The sequence below is a fragment of the Mandrillus leucophaeus genome, unplaced genomic scaffold (assembly GCF_000951045.1).
Source record: "Mandrillus leucophaeus isolate KB7577 unplaced genomic scaffold, Mleu.le_1.0 Scaffold884, whole genome shotgun sequence".
Taxonomy (NCBI): Eukaryota; Metazoa; Chordata; class Mammalia; order Primates; family Cercopithecidae; genus Mandrillus; species Mandrillus leucophaeus.
Window position 1 is genome coordinate 495,316 of NW_012109630.1, and position 23,225 is coordinate 518,540.

A 23,225-nucleotide genomic window follows, 5' to 3' on the forward strand; every position below is an offset into this window, starting at 1 on the left:
CGAATGAGCATGCCCGATAAATCATGAAGAGCACAGTCTGCAAATATGTTTCAAGTTCAAGCAGCAATGATCTGCTACTTACAATCCTGAAGATAATAAACATTTTTATCCAATCATCCAGAGTCTAAAGAAATTCAAAAAAATGGAAACTCTTTGAAATATACAGGCTTTTGGGTATCAAATTACCTCTGAAACCCCCCACCCAGAAGTATCTCTAACAAAATCCATTTGAAATACTGCTTCAATATTCTAAAAAATCAATAATTTAAACCACAGGTTGAACATTTTTACTGCTTCCACTGCAGACTGTCATTTTTCGAAATGAAAATGCTAATGATACCGAAGGGGAAAGCACTAAGCCGAAGAGATGCATGAATGAAACGTTGGATTGGCTAGACTTGCTGGTTTGATCTCTTTCTCCCTCACTCATCTGTGACAAGATGTCTTTTAAAATCAACAACTTTCATTTCAGTGTTTCTAAAAAATGCACTTCTCTGTTGTACATTACATCCTCCTCTATAGGAAGTTAAGGAATATGCTGTAGCAAGACATTTTATAGTAAATATGAATACAGAATGTAATACCAAGTAGGCTGTATTATTTCAGTGCAATCTATAATGTTGGGACACCTTTAAAATATTGCAGAGAGCACTGGAGAGAAGATAATCCCCTAGTACTAACAGTTTTCATATTCATACCACTGTACTAAAACATAAGCCATGAAGGAAGCCATGGAAATCCAGAGCCCAGAGGAGTTCAACTCAGAAAAACTTTTTCATTGCCTTTCAGATTTATTTGTAGTCTTTAAAGATTTAAGAAGTAAAGGTCTGAGATCAGGGTCATTGCCTTCTCTGTAGGGTTCCTGGCTTTGAATTTGCTCTGCCTAATATAGGATCTTGCTAGTAAACTTGGTTAATGTCAGGGGGAGTAATTTTCATCCAAGAACTGGGAATTATGATTCATGGGATGTAAAACATCTTACTGGAGGGAAGACTAGGAAGGTGGAGAAAACAAAACAATGATTGCCAATAAATAGCCAAACATGGTCCCATGAGCTATGGGACTCATAAGGGAGAAAGCTGGTCCCCTAAAATAATGTAATTAAAAAGAGGCCCATAGCAAACCTTTTAACAAGTCTCTCATTTCTTTCCTAAAACCTACAGAAAACTAAATTCTACCTGCAGCAAAAGGATAGCACCAAAATATTATTGATCAATTTCTATCATGTGATAAATCACATCATGTTTCCCTCTGGAAGCAAAATACTCTAACAAGACAGAAGAGGGCAATTCAGTCTTTGTTGAGCATCTGCTGTGTTCAAGGAACTGAGATATGACTGTAGGGACAGATAGAACAGAGGAATTAGAAATTATTAAAGCTCAGTTTATCCATGCAGTGGAGATTATGACATCTACCACCGTGAGTTGCTAATAGTAAAAGAGAAAATGTAAATTATATGGCTTTCAGAATGCTTGACATATAATATATACACAATAAATACCCAATGCTAGTTTCACAGAGGAAAATTGACCTGGTATACAGATAACTCTAAAAAAAAATAAAATGCTTAAAATTTTTGTTTTAAAGATAGGGTCTTGCTGTTGCCCAGGTTGGAGTGCAGTGGTGCGATCATAGCTCACTGCATTCTCGAACTCCTGGGCTCAAGTGATCTTTCTATCTTAGCCTCCCAATTAGCTGGGACTACAGGCATGTGCCACCATGCTCAGCTTAAAAACATGAATTAAAATTCAGCGTGATAGAATTGAAAAGAGCTGACTGATAGCTGGTTCACCTATCTCATTTTAAAAGGCTTCAGAGTGTGTTAGTGGCAGTTTTGGAATTTCATTGCAATTTCTGTCTTTTTCCTCTTAACACAGGTGGTTCTAGGACTCCAACAGTTTATAAGAACACAACTTTAAGCCTGGGCAACATGGCAAGACCCCAACTCTACGAAAAATACAAAAATTAGCCAGGCATAGTGTCACACTCCTGTAGTTTCAGCTACTCAGGAGGCTGAGGCAGGTGGATCTCTTGAGCCCAGGATATAAGACTGCAGTGACCTGTAGTCATGCAACCGCACTCCAGCCTGGACGACAGAGAGGAAGTTTGTCTCAAAAAAGAAAATACACACACACACACAATTTTAAGATAAAAGAAAGCTTCCAGGGTGGGTCACATCAAAGCTGGCTCCTGAGGATGAACTGTATTCTCAAAAGGCAAGATACTGGGCAGAGCTCTTCAGATACGAGCACATTGCATGCACAAGTGCTGGGGCAGAAAAGCACAAGCCATCTTCAGAGACTGTGCATGGCACCCACAGGCAGCTTTACCTTCAGTAGTGAGTGGTCTGCGCATCCACGTGCACAAGTATAGTTTGTGGACTGAATAATAAAAACATCATGTGAAGTCTGCGAAATTTTATCAGGTTCCAAAGGGACACATATTTTAAACATGTTAAGGCTTCTGTTAACGAATCTCCTTTATGGGAAGAGGTTGGTGGGAGGAATTAAGACTAAGAGAAAGTTAAGATGGGAGAGGGCATTGTAGGCACGCTAAGATTTATGGCCTTTCTCCTACAGATAGGCAGGAGAGAGAGACGTCAAAACATACTTTGGGGAGATAAAGTTGGATGAAAATAAGTACATTAATGTCTGTAATGTCCAGAAAGACTACAGAAATCAGACTTTTAAGAGTTTCAGGCAGTGTCCTTTCTCTGTGCTCCCTCTTCCCTTCATTGAAAGTTAAAAGTCAAAATGTAAATACAGACTTAAAAGGGTAAATCATTGTTTTTCAACTTTATTCATGTGAATTCAATGTTTTAATAAATTTCTCTTTCCAAGCCACATCAAAATGATTTGTTACAGTGTTGATTTTATTGTTATTGATTATATTATTATTACATTAGCATTTGAATCTGTGAAGTGCTGTAAGACAGTTCGTTAACAATTTGCCATGACACCTCTGCTGGGTAGGAGGATGACACACATCATTATCATTATGATTCAGATTTTCTTTTACAGCTGGTACCATGATAAATGATTTACAGATAAACATAGCAATACTCAAGTTATTTATATCAGGTTAATTAATCACATTGATTTAACATCCCGTTCTGTTATTTAACTTTTCCCCTTTCTACGTTAGTTTTAGATCTAATTTTAGAATAATTAAATTGAATTTTAAATTTAGAACTCTGCATTAGTACCTATATCACATCTGAAAAATTATTAACATTTTCAGATCAATTTTAATAACTGCAGTTCCTTTATTAGGATGACCTTTTCTTTCCAAATATTTGACATCATTATAGTTGCAGAATAAAAGTACTTATTGACAGTTTTCTTTTGATATTGAAAAGTCCTGCTTCAGTGACTGCACAGAATATAGTAACCACGTTTTTCTCATCTTATGTTCACTTCCTTTGCAAAACAACAATAAACAGCTGGCAAGTCAGAGATAGCAGAGTTCTTCCTAACTTCTCTCTTCTCATATCTAGCCTCACGCAGTCAGTCACCAGGACTGCTACTTTACTCTCTTTTACACATGTCAAATAGGTTCACTTTGCTCTAGATACAACTTTGAACCAATATGTTTTCTTCCCTACTGTATTTCACTGCAATCTCCATGAATACAGGGCCTTATATTCCTCTCCACTCTATCCTCCACACCCAAGCACACTGCCTAGAAATACAGTAGTTGGCTACCAGTTACTTGTGCAATGAACACGTTCATCTGTTGTCACTCTTGTGACTATTTTCTACACTATTATCAGAGAATCCTCTCTAAAATGCACATCCAAACCTGTCTTATCCTTCTTTGCATGTAGTTCTTTATCCTTTAAAATAAAGTTCAAACTCTCTTTGGTGAACAAACAAGAGCGTTTATTATGTGGTTCCATTCTAACTCTTACTCTCACTGCATCATCCTTCCAGTGAAAGTAAACACTCATTTTTACTGGGCTTTCTTTTTCTCCCTGACTTCGGTCATGTTATTCATCCATAATGTATTCTCTATTCCTTGGACAGGCACTATGCATGCAGGGCAGCTGTTTGGTATTATCTTTTTTCCGATGGCATCCCTTGCTCTAGTTTGGTTTGGTGCTTCCTCTGTAATTTTATAGCTCTTCTTTTCTAATTCTCTCATAGCATGTTTTCTCATGCATATCACATCTAGATTTTAGGTTCTCTGAGAACCAGGATTGTATCTTATCGTTATACAATATATGATCCATAAAAACAAACAAACAAACCACACGGAGTATAAAATACTATAAAAAATACAATGCTAAGAGGGCCAAGTATGATTAGAGCACCCTATTGCCACCCAAATGAATTTGAACAAATCTTTTAATTAAAGACTAGTCTTCATTATCTGTAAATGAAAGCTCTTAGACTCAAGCTAGATCTGAGGCAAGTCTTTTTTTAACACTCACAGTCTGTGCTATTATATCTAGAATGATAAAATTACCAAGCAGGGCAGAAGTGAGCAGGGAACAACAATTGATTTGGACTCCTAGAATAATAATCTTTCTCCTTGCTAGCTACAGTATATTAAATGCTTTCCTTTTGGCTTCTAATTCTGTATGTTTTGCTCAAAATTTAGCTGGGAATATTTATTCATTCCTTTGAAACATATATAAACAGTAGGAGACTACTCATTGAATATAGATGATCCTGTAACACTTTCCTCCAAAGGCAAAGAACCTATATAACTAGCTATTCTTCGGAAGTTGTCTGTACCTCCAAAACTCTATTTTTAGATTTGCTATTACATCATGCTTCCAATAGAACTGGGTCAAACTGCCCCTGATGACCACACTTTCTGAACAAGGGAAAAGAAGATGGAAAGTGGCAACTACTTTAACTGTCAATTACATTAAACAGTTGTCACAATGATTGTTAATAAGAATATTAAGGAAATTATTAGGGCTTCATATTTTTACTTTTTCTAGTTATCAATAACACTAGGAGTCAATATCATAAGGGGAAACAACTTCATACCCACTATGAAGGTTATGATAAAAAAGATGAACAACAATGCTGGCAAATATGTGAAAAAACTGGAAATATCATACATTGCTGGTGAGAATGTAAATTGGGGCAGCTGCTTTGGAAAACAGTTTAGCAATTCCCAAAAAGTTAAAAATAGAGTTACCACATTACCCAGAAACTCCACTCCTAAGTATGTTCCAAAGATATATATATAGAGATATATCTCCACTCAAAAACTTACATATGAAGAAATATTTATAATAGGTAAAAGTAGAAAAATACTCCACAAAGAGTTAGTAACTAATGAATGGATAAACAAAAGTGGTATATCCACAGAAAGAAATGAAGCATTACATTGATAAATGCTACAACACAGGTATACCCTGAAATATTGTACTAAATACATAAAAGAAACCAGACACTAAAGTCATATATTGTATGATTTTGTTTATATCAATTGTACACAATAGGTAAATCCATAGAGACAGAAAATACATTAGGCTGTGGGATGTGGGGAATGGGGAGTAACTGCTAAAGGATATGGAGTTTCTTTTTTTTTTTTTTTTTTTGAGAGGAAGTTTCCCTCTGTCGCCCAGGCTGGAGTGCAGTGGCACATCTCCGCTCACTGCAAGCTCTGCCACCTGAGTTCATGCTATTCTCCTGCCTCAGCCTCCCGAGGAGCAGCTGGGACTACAGGCATCCACCACCACGACCGCCTAATTTTTTTTTTTTTTGTATTTTTAGTAGAGACGGGGTTTCACCGTGTTAGCCAGGATGGTCTTGATTTCCTGACCTTGTGATCCACCCGTCTCAGCCTCCCAGAATGCTGGGATTACAGGCGTGAGCCACCGCGCCCGGCCTGGAATTTCTTTCTTAGGGTGGTAGAAATGTTTTGAAGTTAGATAGTGTTGATGGTTACACATTTGTGAATATACTAAAAACCATGAAAGGGTACACTTTAAAGAATGGATTTTATACGTAAATTATAAAAACAAACAATTCTGGACTTTAAGGAATGGCTTTTATACATAAAATATAAAAACAAGTAATTCTGGAGATGAAGTTGATGGTTAAGAACACTAAATATTATATTTTCTTATTCTGAATTTTTTAAATTATATGGATAAAGTTTTCCAAGGGATTAAAAGAGAAACTATCTTTACACTAAATATACACGCGCAGTACTTTGCCTCTCTCTTTCTCTCTCTCTCTCTCTCTCTCTGTGTGTGTGTGCTTATTTAAAAGACAAAGTAAAGTATTACATGAAGTTCTCAACAGATGACTGCATAAAATCATGATATACAGAATTCACTCTTGTGATGGCTATATATTAATGGAAGCCAGCTACATTTAAAAAATTATTTTACATTTTTTATATATTGACAAATTATAGTTGCATATATTTATGGTACATAAAGTGGTGTTATGACTTTTGAATACAATACACAGAAAGATTAAACTATTTAACATATCCATCACCTCAAACATATCCATCACCTCAAATATTTAACATTTTCTGTGATTAGAACATTAGAAGTTTATTCTTAGTGATATTGAATGTACAATGTATTGAAATAGATTAAAATTTAATAGAAAATAACACTGAAATTTATTTGTAAACATAAAGAAATAACTTTTCTTGCAAGTTATGATTTATAAAAGTTATTCTCTAAGACCTTAATTTCAGTGATAGATCTACTTGATATTTCTTTTATGTAGACCTTTATTACTTATAATAAATAACTTTAAAAATTATTTTCAAGAGGCCTAAGATGGAAAGTTGAGTGGATCAAAATATAGATGGGTTGGAATTACAGCACTGACCTCTATCTGATTTTTCTTCCTCAGGAGATATATCTTTAAATAAACAATTTCAGTGTTTAGCCTTGTATTCCTTTGGTAAATTTGGTAAATTCATTTTTCTGCTATCTTGAACACTTTGTTTATAAAGTCTTCCAAGACTTTGTAACCTATACATCAAATGGAATGAATATAATTTTTCTACATTCTTGAAATAAATATTTTTATTTTACATCCATTTTTATGTCTGAGAACTAGTATTTTAAAACATTGAAAAACACCTTTTGTGTTAAAACAGTAAATATTTTCATTTAATATGCATATATCTCCAAGATTAATGCTAAGGCAAAGACATTTTAGAGACTGCATAATGTGCATTTCTCTCTATCTAAAAACATATATAGTATATATACAACTTCAAATTCTCCTCAGAGAACAGGGGGAACAAAAAAATATCCATATCTATCTAATCACATACAGGCATACATTTTATTTAATAAGAAAGTCACAACAATTTTTGATACTATAATTTAATTTAGGCCTTCTTATCTCATTACAAATACAATTTTTATTTAGTAATCTAGTTTGGAAATGCTGAAAAGTTTTTCACGTTTTATTTACACAAAAGTGTAAATCAATCCAAGGGTCATCGTGAACTTGTGGTCCTTTGTTACAACTGCAACCTAATGTTCTATTCAAAATCTTATTTCAAAATACTCAAAATATGATAGAATCTGACTGGCAAATGGTAATAGAGGCAATCATTTACATTCAGTTCTCTTATGAAGAGGCAATGTGATGTACCTAACATCATCTATAAAGGACCTATATTCTCCAGTGGATTTGTTTAATTTATTTGTCAGTATTTCAGCCATAGGTGACTTATTGAAATGAAAAGTTAAACTTCTTCAGCTACAAAGAACAACCAAAACAACAAAACAAACTTCTAGGCTTTTTATTTTTAAAGGCACTCAAGTTTTACAGGTAATTCATCGAACACCACTCACATCCACAAAGAAATCAAATACATTTAATCATGTATTGAAATATTTTGTTCTTACATCTTAAACTATAAGCAAAATCCACTTGCATGACAAAACTGCATAAACAGTAAAACTAAAATGCTCTCATTACAATTTTATTTAGTCAAAATATCATCCAAACTTATATTTGTATCATGTCTAATATTTTTATGATTCACAGTGATATATAAATTAATAATTAAATAATGAACTCAAAGCTCTTATTGCAAATGTCTTCTAATCAGTCATGTTGTTATCTTATATTTTCACAAGAGAGGCATTGTTTTAGATGCATGGGATTATCCTTTTTAAATTTTTTGCCAAATATATATGTTAAAAGGAGGAACTGTAGAAGTACACAATGTGTAGATTAATATAATGTGAGACAGTGTATCAGAGGTGATACATGCCATGCAAGCAGCCTATTTTACATTCTGACGCACATTTTAAGCCTTCTTTTACTCACGTAATTCAGGCTTCAGATGTATTTCTCAATTGCTCACTGCAGAATAGCTGCAGAACTGAAACAAAACCTTCAGTACAAAAATGACAACCCTTTTGTTTCCACTAAATCCGTATTCTGTCATCCACTGGCAGGGAGTTTTCCAGTTATGTTCTCTGCCAGTCCTTACCAGTTTGCCAATTATACAAGCTGCTTCCCAGACATCAGACACAAATTCCACAAGACTGCTGTGCAAGCGTACCCTAATTAACCATCAGCTTAATTAGACAATTTACTGTGTAATTAGCAGGCAATTAGTCAACACCTCTCAGATCTTATTGACTGCTGTGACAGCCTTTCAGTCTTTGCACATTCCAACATTCCAATACACAACAGCGACCACGTTTCTAGCACTCTCAAACCCTGTACGACATAGTTCTGGACGGAGAAGTGGGTAATATTATATAACAAAGGAAAAAAATCAATATGGACCCTGTCCAATTATTGAGCTGTTTATAAACTTGTCTTTAATACCAGAAGTCCAACATTAAAAATACTTTAATATCTGCTCCAAAATGGTTATAGAGCCAACTTCTTAATATGTTCTATTTCATGTTTTAATGTAAAACACTTTAAATTTACTATGAATTATACCCCATGATTGGCTATGCCTATAGTAACTTGAGTAAATTTTCAATCAGTGTGTCAGAGATCTACTCAATTAAATATCATTAATGCAGCTTGGTGCAATGACTCACACTTATAATCCCAGAACTCTGGGAGGTCGACACAGGAGGATCACTTGAGCCCAGAAGTTTGAGACCAGACTGGGCAACATAACAACACCCTGTCTTTAAAAACAAAACCAAACAAAAACACATTAGCCAGGTGTCGTAGCACACACCTATAGTCCTAGCTACTGGGGAGGCTGAGACAGGAGGATCGCTTGAGCTCAAGAGTTCAAGGACACGGTGAATCTACACTCCAGTCTAGATGACAGTATGAGAACCTGTCTCAAAAAAAGAAATCTTACTCATGTTAATAGCAGTTGTAGACACAAATCCTACAAATACTGATAAAAAGTGCTCTGGGGTAGGGAAGCATTTTTTAGTTTTCTTTGTCTCATCTACGAAGAAATCACACCTCAGCATTTTAACGATTACGTTAACATTTTATGTGCGTTACATGATTTTAACATTTAAATTAACACATGAATTTTACATGGAAAAGCATGTTTACAAATGTATGCCTCTAAGGTTATGTATATGTCATATAATACCCACTGCTCTTTGTAATGCAACTTCTGACCCATATAAAATACTTTCCATTATCTCCAGATTTCATGACTTGTAACTAATGAGATCCCAGCAACTGTAACAAAGAATGATCCGGTATCACTTTTCTTTTCAGAAATATTACAGAAGAGGATAAATTTTATTGAATAATTTAAAAGTCATAAGATCTTCTGTTAACCAAAAAGAACAGGAAGGAAGAATTTGTGACCACTCCTTCATAGTTTAATTGGTTAACTGCCATGTACATTTTCTAACACCTGATAAACTTCCATAAGTATAAAACCACTATGACAACAGAATTATTTCTGCATTACCTAAACTTTGTGATTAGCAGCAATTGTCTTTTTCTTCTTTTTGAATGTAAGGGCCTGAATATTACCAGCAAGAACAGTTATCGAAAGGCCAGAGGTTGGGGGAATGTAGAGAAGTCCACTGTGGCCTTATTGGTACAAGGTAAAGTAGAATGAGATGACGACTGAGAGACAGGCAGGAGCTGTTTGATGACATGATTTGTACAAAGATTCTGGATTTTATTCCAAGGGTTAAGAGAAGTCATTGAAATGTTTTAAGCAAAGAGCCATGATCTGATTTAAGATGTCAAAGACCACTCTGGCTGTGGTGCAGAGGCTGGAATTTAGGATAAGAGTAGAAGCAGAAAGACTCTTTTAGGAAGCTGGTATAGTATTCTGTGAGAAATGATGGGTGCCGTGATGTGGGTGGTACCAGTGGAGATGGGAAGCGACTTTTTACCCTTTAATAACTGATTATATAACCATTAATGCTTTAGTCTGGCATACAGATTATGGTAATAAGAATTGTAAGTTTTATTGACAGGGTGTTTTATATGTTATGAATCATTTTAATATCTTTATTTTTTTTAAAAAAAATTCAATCTAAGCCTCCCTAGAATATTGTAAAAAGGCAGAGCAGGTATTATGGTCTATTTTGTAGTTGAACATGTGGAAGTTTAGGTAAGTTTACTAATGTATTAACAGTCAAATTACTTACAAAAGAGGTTACCCTCAACACTTTTCTCAAAACAAAGGGAGACAACTGTAACATTTCAATAATAACTAGTATGATTCACTGTGAAAACCATAATTTAAAACTTAAGAGCATATTGTGCCTCCCCAGCTTTCTGCATGCAAGCTTGTTTTTCTCTTTTCATATTATAATACTTAATAAGATAATATTTGTATACATTTTATTTACCTGTGGATCTCTGTTGTCTATACAATAATATTTCTCTTTATATTGATCAACAGGAGATGTCCAAAAATCACGCCAATGTTTGTTTATTCTCCCCATTTAAAAACCATATACTAAGTGGCTGCCTACCTTATGCTGAGTATTGTAAAAGATCCAAATATCCTTGTGGCAATCTCACATAACTAACTCCAACTACCAGGAGTATAACTGAGCAAGGACCCCAGCTGCTGTGCTGCGAATGAATCCACACCTGCATTTTTATTGCAGCTATGCTTCCTGTGGCTTAGCCAATGACTGAGCAGGGCAGAGATACTAAGCAGGCCCCTTCCTGAGAGACAGGAAAACTCCAGATGGGTTTGTGGAAGCTTTCTTAGTCTGCAAGGCACTCTATGATGCTCCTACTCAACCTTCCTTTCTTCTCTCCCCAATTTATGGCTTGACTTCTATTGCTGTCTTATGGCTCTGCAGTCCTCTTCAACCCCCTCCATACTATCTCCCACAATTATTTCACCTAATCAAATCCATGCATGTTTAATCACATCTTGGCAACTGTTTCTTGGAAGATCTGGACTAAAACCTGCTGCTATATTAAAAAATTACATGTTACTGACAAAATCCAGAAAAAAAAACAGTTGTATGAAATTTAAGGGTTTTTAAATAATGCATTTTCATATACTAAATGTCCATAATTAAAATTCAATATAGATATTATTAATGCAACAGAATATTAAAATATACATTTTGGGTGAGACGTTAAGGGGCATTGAGATAAATCACAAAAATAAATTTTCCCCTTACAGAAATGTTCAAGTAGATGACAAAAATCTGCTTAGGGAACTCTTACACCCTTCACTCCGATATGGAAACAAAATGTTAATAAAAAGTTAGGGGTACTGGAGATTATGACGTAGTTTCTTTGGAGCATGCTTCTGGGATTATGTGAGTCCCACTGTCATCCCAGATCCCAAGAGACAGCTTTTAAAAGGGACCCCTCAGAGCACTTTATATGTGTTCCTTGCAATCTTATTTTCTCTTTTGGAGGTTGGTGCACCATATACAGCGTCCCACTCTGCTGGATATATCGAAAAGGTCTGAGTTGTATCTTGCTAAAAGATGAGCTAAAAGAGATGCGACTGTACAACAACTAGCCTGTATTCCTAGAATTTGTCAGGGGAAAGGGAATGTAAGATTTTCCTGTGGATCAATTAAGGGACATATATTTAAATAAGGAATGTGAAGTCACCTTAAACTCTGTTCAATATGGTCCCTTGGAAGGGCAAATGTGTTGCAGCAGAGAAAACCTAAGTAACTCAAGAGCTTCCTAGGCGTTTCCTAGAGAGTAAGCTATGACCAAAGATTCAAAAGCACCACAGGGAAGAGTTCCCAAGTGACGGGAAGTATTTTTGAAGAATGATGGGAGGTACGGATGAGATAAAAGTTAGTCTAAACAAAAGTATATCTCCTAAAGAGGAATATTATAGCTGTACAAAATTATATTTATCCATGAAAGTGAAAATACTCTTCAGGAGGTAATAATATTTATCAATTTAAAATTCATGATATTGCTGAACAATGTATTACATTCCAAAATAAAACTGTCTGGTTGATAAGAGGAGGGAGGTAGTCAGCAGGTTCCATTTGCAGGGCCTAGTGGTCACAAGATCTGATTTCCAAAGGCTTCCATTCAGGAAAGGGGCCAGGGGGTGGGGTGGAGTTTAAAAAGAATCCATTCCCTCTTGTGTCCGTTGAGTAAAATTCTATAAGAGCTCAGACAATGGAGAGAAGATAACCATTGGTTAATGTAGCTCCAGGGGACGTGGGTGGTCATTGGCCTTTTAATATTTGAATAACAATAAATGTCTTCTTATGGATAAAGAATGGCAAAATTAAGGTATAAATGATGCAAACATAAACCTGGTGATAAAACCAGTTTTGTCAGAAAAGGGAGTTTGTATGAGGAGAGAAGTGAAAGTTACTGTTGAAATGATGAACAGCAGTTGTATTATGATTAATAGTTTCTCCCAAATTGAATTATGCAATTTCTTTGCTTAAATCTCTTAACAACAGGTTCCCTGTTTATACAATAATATTTAAATTCCTAACCCCACAGGCCTTTCTCACTGTCTCTACAGCTACTTACAGCATTTCATGAGACATTATGCTACATCTTAAATATGCTTGTCTCTCTCATGACCACGAATATCCATGTGCTATCCCTTCTCCCTAGAATAAAGACAGTTCAAATGGGAAGAAAACAAACAAACAAAAAATATTGAAAATAAAAAAAATCATAAAACAATTAAAATGATAAAGTAACATAAAAAATAAAATATTGCATATTAAGTAACATTTTAGTATAAGTAACATTTTAGTCTAAGAATTCCTGTGGCCTTAAGTCATCTTATATCTTTTGGTGTATATATTTTCTGAACTACTGCTCAAATTTTCTAAAGTAAATACCATACATACACACACATACACACACACACACACTCGAAAAATAGTATATGTAAAGGGACATTAGTAAGAGCTCTCAAAATATATCAAGTCTTGCCCAGATACCTAAAAATGGTACTCTCTTTAATGACATTTTAAGCTAATTTTTCACAAAAAGAGAGGGTACATTTGGCAGCATAAAAGTGAGAAACTGTTTCAGACACATGAGATACCATAGAAAAACATGCAAATGAAGAAAGCAGGGCAGGATGAAAAGGGCAATGGGCTTAGCTGAAGTGAAAGAAGCAGATGCGGCAGTGGGGGTAAGAAAAGGTAATTGGTGTGTGATAGGGCAGTCTGAGTGAATATTTCCCTAACAGACCAGTAACTTCCTTGAGTTAGTGACATTTTATTTCTTACGACACCTCATTTCAGAAATAGTGGTACTTGAACATTAAGCACATTGCTAGTCCTTTAAGAAAAAGGAGCATACAGAGAACTGCAATTTTACTAAAACAGAATCAGTCTTGTAACAAAATAGCCAATGTATGTATGCCTTTAATAAAACTTTGACAGCAAGGTAATCATGGTATAAAGTATTTAAAACGAGTTTAAAGAATATCATTACATAGTAATGACTAGAATCTTTTTAAAAAGCAATAAAGAAAATACAAAGGAAGGAGAATATTATGGAATTCAATCCTACTAATTTCAATCAAAGATTGTATCATCTAAACATACCCAGAATATGGAGATTTTTAACTGGTTAAATTTACAATTCACAAAAGAATTATGTGAGACAGAATAAGGGTAAAATCAGTTTCTCAAACAGCAGGACTGTACTTTAAGGAAATTTCCATTAGCCATAATTATAAGAATTTTCCATTAACCTTGACACCAGTTGCTTTTTTCAAAAAAGGAAACTGAATAAGAGGTACTTTCCATTACAAGTTAGATTCATCTACCAGCTAACCCAGATCAAAATTGTACACGTCAATTTATATTGTTAAAAAGTCTATTTGAGTTTCACTTTGACCACTCTACCAAAATGATTAACTAATTAACAGGTGTGAAATCACAGCCTGAAATGGGAAAGTGGTGAAGATGTAATTATATTGGAAAATTGATTAGTCTGCTTCATGGTTAAAAATATTACTTTGGCTATAATTAAAATATTTTTACTTAATATTAGAAATACATGCATTAAATTGTGTTCGAAAGCATCTTAATCTATATTTTCTACTTAACAGACTAAGTTTGGCAAACATGGTATGATTGTGAACAGAGACTGATTCAGACCTTGAAGGAGAGACAGTGGTGTATTCATTAGATTCTAACTTGCAAGATTTAGCTTCAATATTGAATGTGTACACATGAATGTGCAAGCATACATACACATTCTTTTGTTGATGAAGAAATGAAGTTTATGTCACAGAAGAGTTTGCTAAATAGTCTTGAAGTGAACACTTGGATGAAATCTCCCATAGGACTATTATATGTGAACTGTAGCAATTTAATAGACAAATTCTTTATAATTTGAGGATGAGTCGATTTTATGAATTTCAATAAAATAAATCTAAATTATAAGAACCTAGCCAGGTGACAATCAAACTATTAGTACACAGAAGTCATCTCAGTTTTTAGCATGTTAAAAGTCTCCCAGATAAAAAGCTTATATTGAATTTGTTTAAATAATAATAACTCCTACTTAATGTATAAGTATATATCAGGAAAACAATATTATGCAATAATCATATAAAAATGGGAAACTAGAACTATAGCAGCAAAAATAATGCACTGGACTACTGTTAATTTATTGTTTCATAGACTTTCATGATGAGGTAATATAGAAACTCTTAATAATAATTAAGTAAATCAGTTTTATTTAGTCTTTTTAGAAAAGCCAGATCTTGGCTTTCCAAAATGAGTTACAAAAATAAATTGTGATGTTCTGTATCGTAATCCATAGAGAATTACCCAGGCTCTAAAATATTATTACATGACATGTTTGTGAAATTTTCAACTTTAAATATTATCTTTAGCATTTATAGTCCTGACAATGTTATTCCTCAATTCTCATCTCGTTGATAGGTGCTGGCAATTTGTGCAATTTGTGCAAATGCAGGCGCAACTTCCTCTCAATTAAGATAATGTGGATTGAAACAAGTTTCTTGGAATCCACATGGGAGAACAGACAACCTATATGGTAAAAAGTCTGCAAACCTTATTATGAGAAGAAAAACAGAACTATTTAGAAAGGAAAAAGAAAAGGCTTATATGGATAGGACATGAGAGCTGTCTCCAAGTAACTGAAGAGCTGTCATGTGGAATTGTGGTTCAAATTAGAATGCTATAATTATTCATTCATCTAACAAGTATGTATTGCATCCTTTCTATCTGCCAGACATTGTTTTTGGCACTGGGCATGCTGTGGTGAGCAAGAAGGACGGTATCTCTCTACTTACAGAGCTTACTTCGAGTGGCTAAAACAGAACATAAATAAGCAAACAAATAGATGACTAAGAGCATGGCAATTTCATATGGTGATAAGTGCAGTGAAGAAAAAAACAACCAGGGTAATGTGGGATGGAAAGCCTGAGTTTTGAATGGTTAATAAGAACTTCTCTGAGGAGGTAACTTTTGATCTGTGAACTGATTAAGAAGAAAGAGCCAGTCATATAATTATCTGAGAGAAGAGAATTCCAGGCAGATCAAACACCAAGCAAAATGGTCCTAAGACAGGGAGGAAGTTGCCATATTGGAGAATTAGAAAGGGGGCCAGTGTGGCTGGCAAAAAAATTGGCATCTGATGACAGCAGATTCACAGAAACTTTAAATCAAAATGCTCTCTTGTGTTCACTCTGAAATTGCACATAGAAATATAAAATTTCTGTGCAATTTATATTTCTCAATAGAAAGATAAGCATAGGTGCCACTCTATTTGAAGCACTGGGTAGAAAGTCCTCAGCGTAAATGCTCAGGCTGAACTGTAAGTCTCTGAAGAACATGAATACAGTCAAAATTCCTTCATTTTAGACATAAAGTAATGTGGTCCAGAGAGGATAAATTATGTAAAAGCATGATATAGTGGAAATTGCACGGATTTGTACCAAATAGGCCTTGGTTCAAATCCTGACGTGGTGGATTTCAGTGTTTTGATGGCAGGAGCCACTTCCATGCTGCTACAACCTGATCTGGTCTTGTGATGTGCCCTAACAAATGGAACACAATGATAATTATGTTGTGCAACTTCCAAGCCTTGGCGTCAAGAGGATTTGCAACTTCTCCTCCTGCCTTTTTTGTAGCACTGACAACCTGTGAACACGTCCAGTGTAGTCTTGAAGATGAGACCATATGGAGATACAGGCCTAGTCATGTCAGCTGAGGACCCAGGCATGTGAATGAAATCATCCAGGACCAGCCATCAGCCAGCCACCAAACAATCTGTCAACTGATTGCGAATCCATGAGTGAAAACAACTAATATCATGTGGAGCAAAGGCAAGTCAACCCAGCTAAGCCTTGGCCATATTGCCAAACTGTAGAAACAAGAGCAGAAAATGTGTTGCTGCTTTTGGTAAGGTGGTCTGATATGCAGCAATAGGTACATGATGCTGAAATAGGTTATGTTTGCTAGTATAACAAAATATAAAACATGTGGCCCTGGCTTCGGCATTGTGAGGCAGGAAGAGCCTTGAAAAACCAAGAGTAAGTTCTTAATAAACGCTGGAAGAATGGTGAACAAACTGTTAGCAGAGGCCTAAAATATGGTATGAAAATTGCTGTTGGAGGGTTGGAAAAGTGGCCTGTATTATGTGGTGACAGAACAATTGGCAAGAATGTCAGCAGTGATAATTTGAAAAACAGAAAGTGAACATAATACGTCTCTAGAGAGAACACTGAACGTGTTCAGTTGAGTGTTTCTACCCAAGTATGATAAGGTACTATAAGAGAGAAAAGAGCTAAAGAAGGCTATATTTAAATTTGCCATGCAAAACAGACGGAATCCAAGGGACCTACGACACCCTCGGTCGGAAAATAAACTATTCTTTATATTTGGTCTCTCCTAGATGGAAAAAAGCTTCTCAAAATAAAGTACCTTAAAGATCCCCTCAAGAGTGTTGCAGTAAGAGAGTTTGTTAAGAATTTAGAAACACTTAAGGCAGGTCCTAGTAGATTCTCTCAGGGCTTCTAATATTCCTAAAGACATTGTACCACAACAGCAAGGCATATCCAAAAATAAAAGAAATCTGTTTAAAAAGAATTATGGATGTGACTTTGGGCATCAGTTTAGTCCTAAATAGAGTCAAAATTATGTTAAGAGAGTTTTATGATGGTATCACCATGAGTTAGGATTAAAAGAAACAATTCAAAGAAAAGAGAGGAATAGGGTGCTATAACTTTATTTGGGCAAGACCAGGCTGAGAAAGCTAATGAGCTGTCATCAAGGAATATCAATATCCATTTACAAAACAATCAAACAAAGAACAAAACAAAACAGAAAAACTTAAGAGGAGAAAATCAGTAGCCCAGAGAAAATCAGTGGCTCAGAGGGCAGAGCCAATAGTAGATAGGAACAATGGATTAGAGCATCCTTACCAAGGAGCATAAATGGACCCTGATTCTCCATCCCTGGAGCAAGAGGCCCTGAAAACATGTGTCAAACTGAATTTCAAAATTGCTATGGACAAGTGATTGCTATGTGCTTTCCATTTCTCCCGCTTCTAAAGGAGATTTTATCTACTGTGGTTCTCTTGCTGTATCGTTTTGTGTTGGGTGTATGGAAGATAGAAAACATGTCTTTCTATATCACAGAATCCTCAATAAAAACAAGCTAAACCCAAATAATCTCATAGGCATTTGGACTTGATGTAGATCATAAGACAATGAACCTTGAGCCTAATGCCATGATTAGATGATATTTTGGGTGTCTTGGAAAGGAGTGGATGCAGTTTACATTTGGGAGGGATGTGAATTGCTCTAACCGGATGGCAAGTTAGAACTGTTTGCAAAGATGGCTGCAATAATCCTTCCCTAGTCATATGCATGTCCCTTTGTGATGTGGTTTTGCAGTTCTTCTCATCAATAAGTGGATGGTATTTACCTACTTCATGAACATACGTTGACTTTGTAACGTGCTTTGAAGAAAATATGGAAGTAACACTGTGTAGACTTTGGAGTCTTTGTGCCAAGAGATCTTTCAGCTTCCACTCCTGTCCTCTTGGAACACTGCTAGCCTTATGAAGTACCCTTATCAAACCTAAACCAGCTGCCTTGATAAGACATCGTGAGGCAAGAGAGATTATGAAGAGACAGAGAGAAGGGCTTGGCCATCTAAGCAATTATAGCAATCCCACGTGAGGCTCCAGACACATTAGTGAGAATATTTTGATCCCCCGGGATCCCAACAACCAAATGTAAATGCATGATTGAGGCCAGCAGATACCCTGTGAAGTAGAAGAACTGATCATATGTGCTGAACCCAAATTGCCAACCCACATGACTATAGTCAAATAGATAATTGTTGTCTTAAGTCCTGGACAATTTATTTAACTTTTTCAGACTATTATTTCATCTGAAAAATTATTTCATCTATCTTATAAGCAGATTGTGAGGATTAAATGAAATAACGTATAAAAACATTTAGTCTATACATCCTAAGCACTGAATATAGGGTAGCTAATAATATGAATAATGATAACAACTATACCAATGACCTATAATATTACACACGTCCAAGATTGTGATTTAGGAGCAGCTTTGGATTAAGACCAGGGCCTCCCAGGCCAAAGCACTTTCCCCCACACTATACTGTTTCTCCATATTTGTTGGACTTTCTCTAAGGTATTTATTTACTTGTGGAAAACAACAACAACAATATTTTAAATAAACAATTCATTTATATTAATGTTACTCTTATTTATTCCATGATGTATCAGAGGGCAGGACTATACATAAAACATGGATGCAACTTATGAAAAGGCTGATGTGGCGTCAATAAAAGGAACATATTTCTAAAACAGATCTTTCTACAGTCACACAGGTTGCATTGCCTTAAAGTTGTAGTATATTCCTTGTCACTAAAAGCATTCAAGAACAGGTTACATTTCTTCTCTCAGGACTACCAACACATGCAGTTAGAAAGTTAGGCCAGCCGATTTTTATGTCTCTTCTTAATATTGTGGGATACTTGTCCTGTTTTCTCAAAAATCTTCTGCATTTAAAGGCTTATACAACAACCTAAGTCTTAAGCCACAATCCATACATTTAGAAATTTCACTGACATTTTCATTTTTAGACATGTATAGATGCACTATAGAAAGCAACATAGAATGTGAAAATTTTTAATTGGCCTTTTCTCCTTTAATTGAGATCAATACTCAAAACAGTCAATTGTTTTATGTGTTAACTGTCTGTTCATATACTGGGAAAAAATAAACTCAATATGCTCTTGCCAAAAAATTCTACGTATTCATTTATCCAGTGAATATTTATGAAACATTTATCAAATCTCTCTTATACATTAAGCTTTGTGCTATGTGGTATAAGGTTGTATTTTACAGAAAGAGCTACAAGAAATATTTTGATGCCAAAAAAAGAGCCTTAAATATTTTCAGATTTTACTTCTTATCATTTTATAAGAGAGACCTATTATATGAATACTTATTTACCTAATTTGATACTTATTAAAACAAAATCTATTCATTTGAGACATTTTCATAATAAAAGTTAATCACAAGTTAATCTATGTGTAGAGAGGGCTTACAAGTGAAGTGAACTGTTGCTTGGGTTTAGATTTGATTTAGGATAGAAATAAATACTTCTTAGTTTATTTATCTGTGTAGTAATAAAGCTATGCAACTTGCAGTTTCATGTTATAGATTTGCAGTATATAATATGTAGTTCTCCAAGAGAAAAAAATTTATGGATAAGATTAATGAAAATAAAATGTTTTTATCTACTTCCTATCAATATAATATGAACACAGGTCAAAGGGTTATTTTATGTGAAGTCCAAACCATTTCTAATATTCCCTCTTAAACAGATCACTTCTCTGTTTTGTCATGATAATTTAGCTTTAATCAAGCTTGACAGATCGATTTCTCTCTCACCTTTCAAAATTTAAACTTGGAGCCCACACACATTTATATAGAAAAATGATTTCATAACTATATTTTAAATATGACTTTACTATCTTTATAAAACATAAATAGAATCTCAAGAAAAGCAATCTTGTTATTTTGAAATATTCTTGAAAAGACTGATTTGAGGGGGAAGAATATAGTTAATAAAAGCCATTTTTGATGTTATTTAACACAAAAGCAAACAGATCTTTTTATATTTGACATTAAAAATCTGATCATTTGCCTTTTTAAAGAAAGCACATACAGCTTTTATATAGACTGCACAGTAAAGAATAATAATATTTCTGTTTACGGAGATATCAACTGGCATTTCACTGTAAGTCAATGGTCTATCGGTGCTGCAGCGTATTAGACCTCAATCTGGCATCTACAAATGTCAAGAGTATAAAAAATATATATGTAGGATGAAAATCAAAAGCATGTTCCGAACTCCCAAAAAAATAAAAATAGGGAAACAAAGTTCACGTAAACATATTTGCTGCAGAAATCAGTGCAATACTCAGCTGTCAATCCAGAAAAACAACGAGGGAGCCACACTGTCAGTAGGACAGGATAATAAAATTTCTAGCAGATGTTCAGTCAGGGCTCTAATTTTTATTGAACTCCCTTGGTAAGCATTTAATTTCTTTATCATATGCAAGCTTGGCAAATTGTACTTCATCAAAACTGTATTGTGAAATATTAATATTTCATATGATAACAAAACCCCATAGAATAACCTTTGTCATATTAAGAGCATCCAAATTTCACATGTCAGGATTCTGAATTTTAATACATTTTAAACAGATTCTTCAATTGCCATAATAAATTATAATACAGCTAATCTAAATTGGTATACTATAATGTCACAGAATGTATAGTACATGTAACACTTTAATAGACGTCTTTAGTAAAAGGCTATGGGGAAAAAAGTATGTTCATACTACTGAGTTGTATATTACCAACATTTCATCAATAGGAAAGCACAGAAATAAGCACATAAGATGTAATTACAAATTCACAAATTTAATCACTAATTAGGAACCAGATAAGGAAACAAAAAAAGTAGACCTCTATGAGGCAAACGGACTACTCTGCAAAATCACATATGGAAAATAATCTTTTTTAAAAATGGCATTACATAAGCCCAAGGTGGCTTCATTATTTTTGTCATTGCAATTTGCACAAATATGTTTAAAATAGTCTGCACAATATTTTGTTGTACCCACCATCAAAGTAAGTGAAATAGGGTTTCCAAAAAGCCCCGCATGGTTACATTTCATGTGCCAAATTTAATTTCCATTTGTTCATAACTCCCCTTTTGAACCAGCATCACAGACTTCTAAATTGATAGATTAAATTCAAATTGGAGGTTTAGAAGGAAGTTAGCTTCCACATTTATTTCTGCTGGTGATCCTAATAAAGGCAAGTGCTACTAGGTTACTGAAAGACACAGCATCACAAATCAATGCATGTCACCAACAGCGTAAAGACTGATGTCTCTGATTAATCAGAATTCAATTATTGCAAGCAAAGAAAACATCAAATTCAAAGCAACAAACGCCTTTTTTTCAGCTATAATTCTTCACTTGTGCCCAGTTAGCCACCTATTTCGGTTTACATATATATATATTTTAATAGCATAACTAATATAGTCAGTAAATGGTATCTGAGACTCAGTTTTCTCCAACAGATTAAACATTTGACTATAGCTTCTCAGTAATTTTTAAACAATCAATTGAAACAAAGACAAATATACTATCAATATTCTACAAGGTTATAAACAATGGATTCATGATATTCTAAAGCTGAATCTAGTATATTCTGTTAATTTTTGCACTTTGTTTAATAAAATATTCAGTTGATTTATTTGAAAAAATAACTTCTCTTTAGATATCTAAATATAAAAAATCTTCATGAAGCATTTTTTTCCTGCACTGTTTTTTTCCTAACTTTTGAGAATTCTCTAGATTTTCCTGACCACACTTACACATTGCATCTTGTAAAGCTGTCAGAATCAGACAGCCTTAATGTTTTAGCCATAATAATGCCAGCTATTGATCCTAGTAAGAGGAAAAAGAAAGAGAGAATGTGCTTAATGGGGCATGTTTTTTCTCTATTATTTTCTTTGCCTAAGGATAAAGCTGATTCAAATAATGATACTCTTTTCTTAGTCACTAAATTCACACATTCATATACATTAATTATTACTAACTACCAGTTAGTATTAAATACATTGAGAGGTTTAGTATTTGTAATTTATCAACAAACAGTCTAAAAATGTTAAAGTGTGTTGCTCTTTTCTAATTCAAAACCATATAAGGATGCAACCCTTTTGTTGTATAAAGTATCCTACTTTAAAAACATGCATTTATATACTTTGTGTACTTTAAAGACTCAATCTCAATTTTAATACGTAGTTTATTTCCTACTAAGTATAAGATGTCCACTTCCGGGTAAGTAGAAAGTCATACTGTTAAATGAAACTCAGGGTATTTGTTTTTGAGAAAGGTTTCTGTATTCCAAATTTGGGAAGAATCTATCCTATTACCAGTAGCAATAAATTACACCAGGATTCTTTCTGACATAAATTGAATCCCAGAATTTTGTGCAAACCAAATCAATTGTGTCCCTATCTTTGAGCTGAGGCATCCAAAATAATGAAACAATTAATAATACAAAAATAAGAGTTTGTGATTATTAAATGAAAAACTCACTTTTGTAATATTTATATCTTTGTTGCTTCCTAGACAATACAAATGAGAAATATATGCCTCCCCGTCCTTCCATGGGACAGAAAGGAAGGAAAGAAGCTAAAGACTAATGTGTAATGATAGTCTTGTCAAATAGTTTAGTAAGTTTCTTAGTAAAAAAAAAAATTCATTATAATATTTATACCTTAATTAA

At 34.4% G+C, this 23,225-nt stretch overlaps 1 protein-coding gene across 1 annotated transcript in view; it reads right to left on the bottom strand.

Moving 5' to 3' along the window:
• Positions 1–23,225, bottom strand: part of DPYD (dihydropyrimidine dehydrogenase) — a 903,050-nt gene that overhangs the window by 431,301 nt on the left and 448,524 nt on the right. The window lies entirely within an intron of this gene.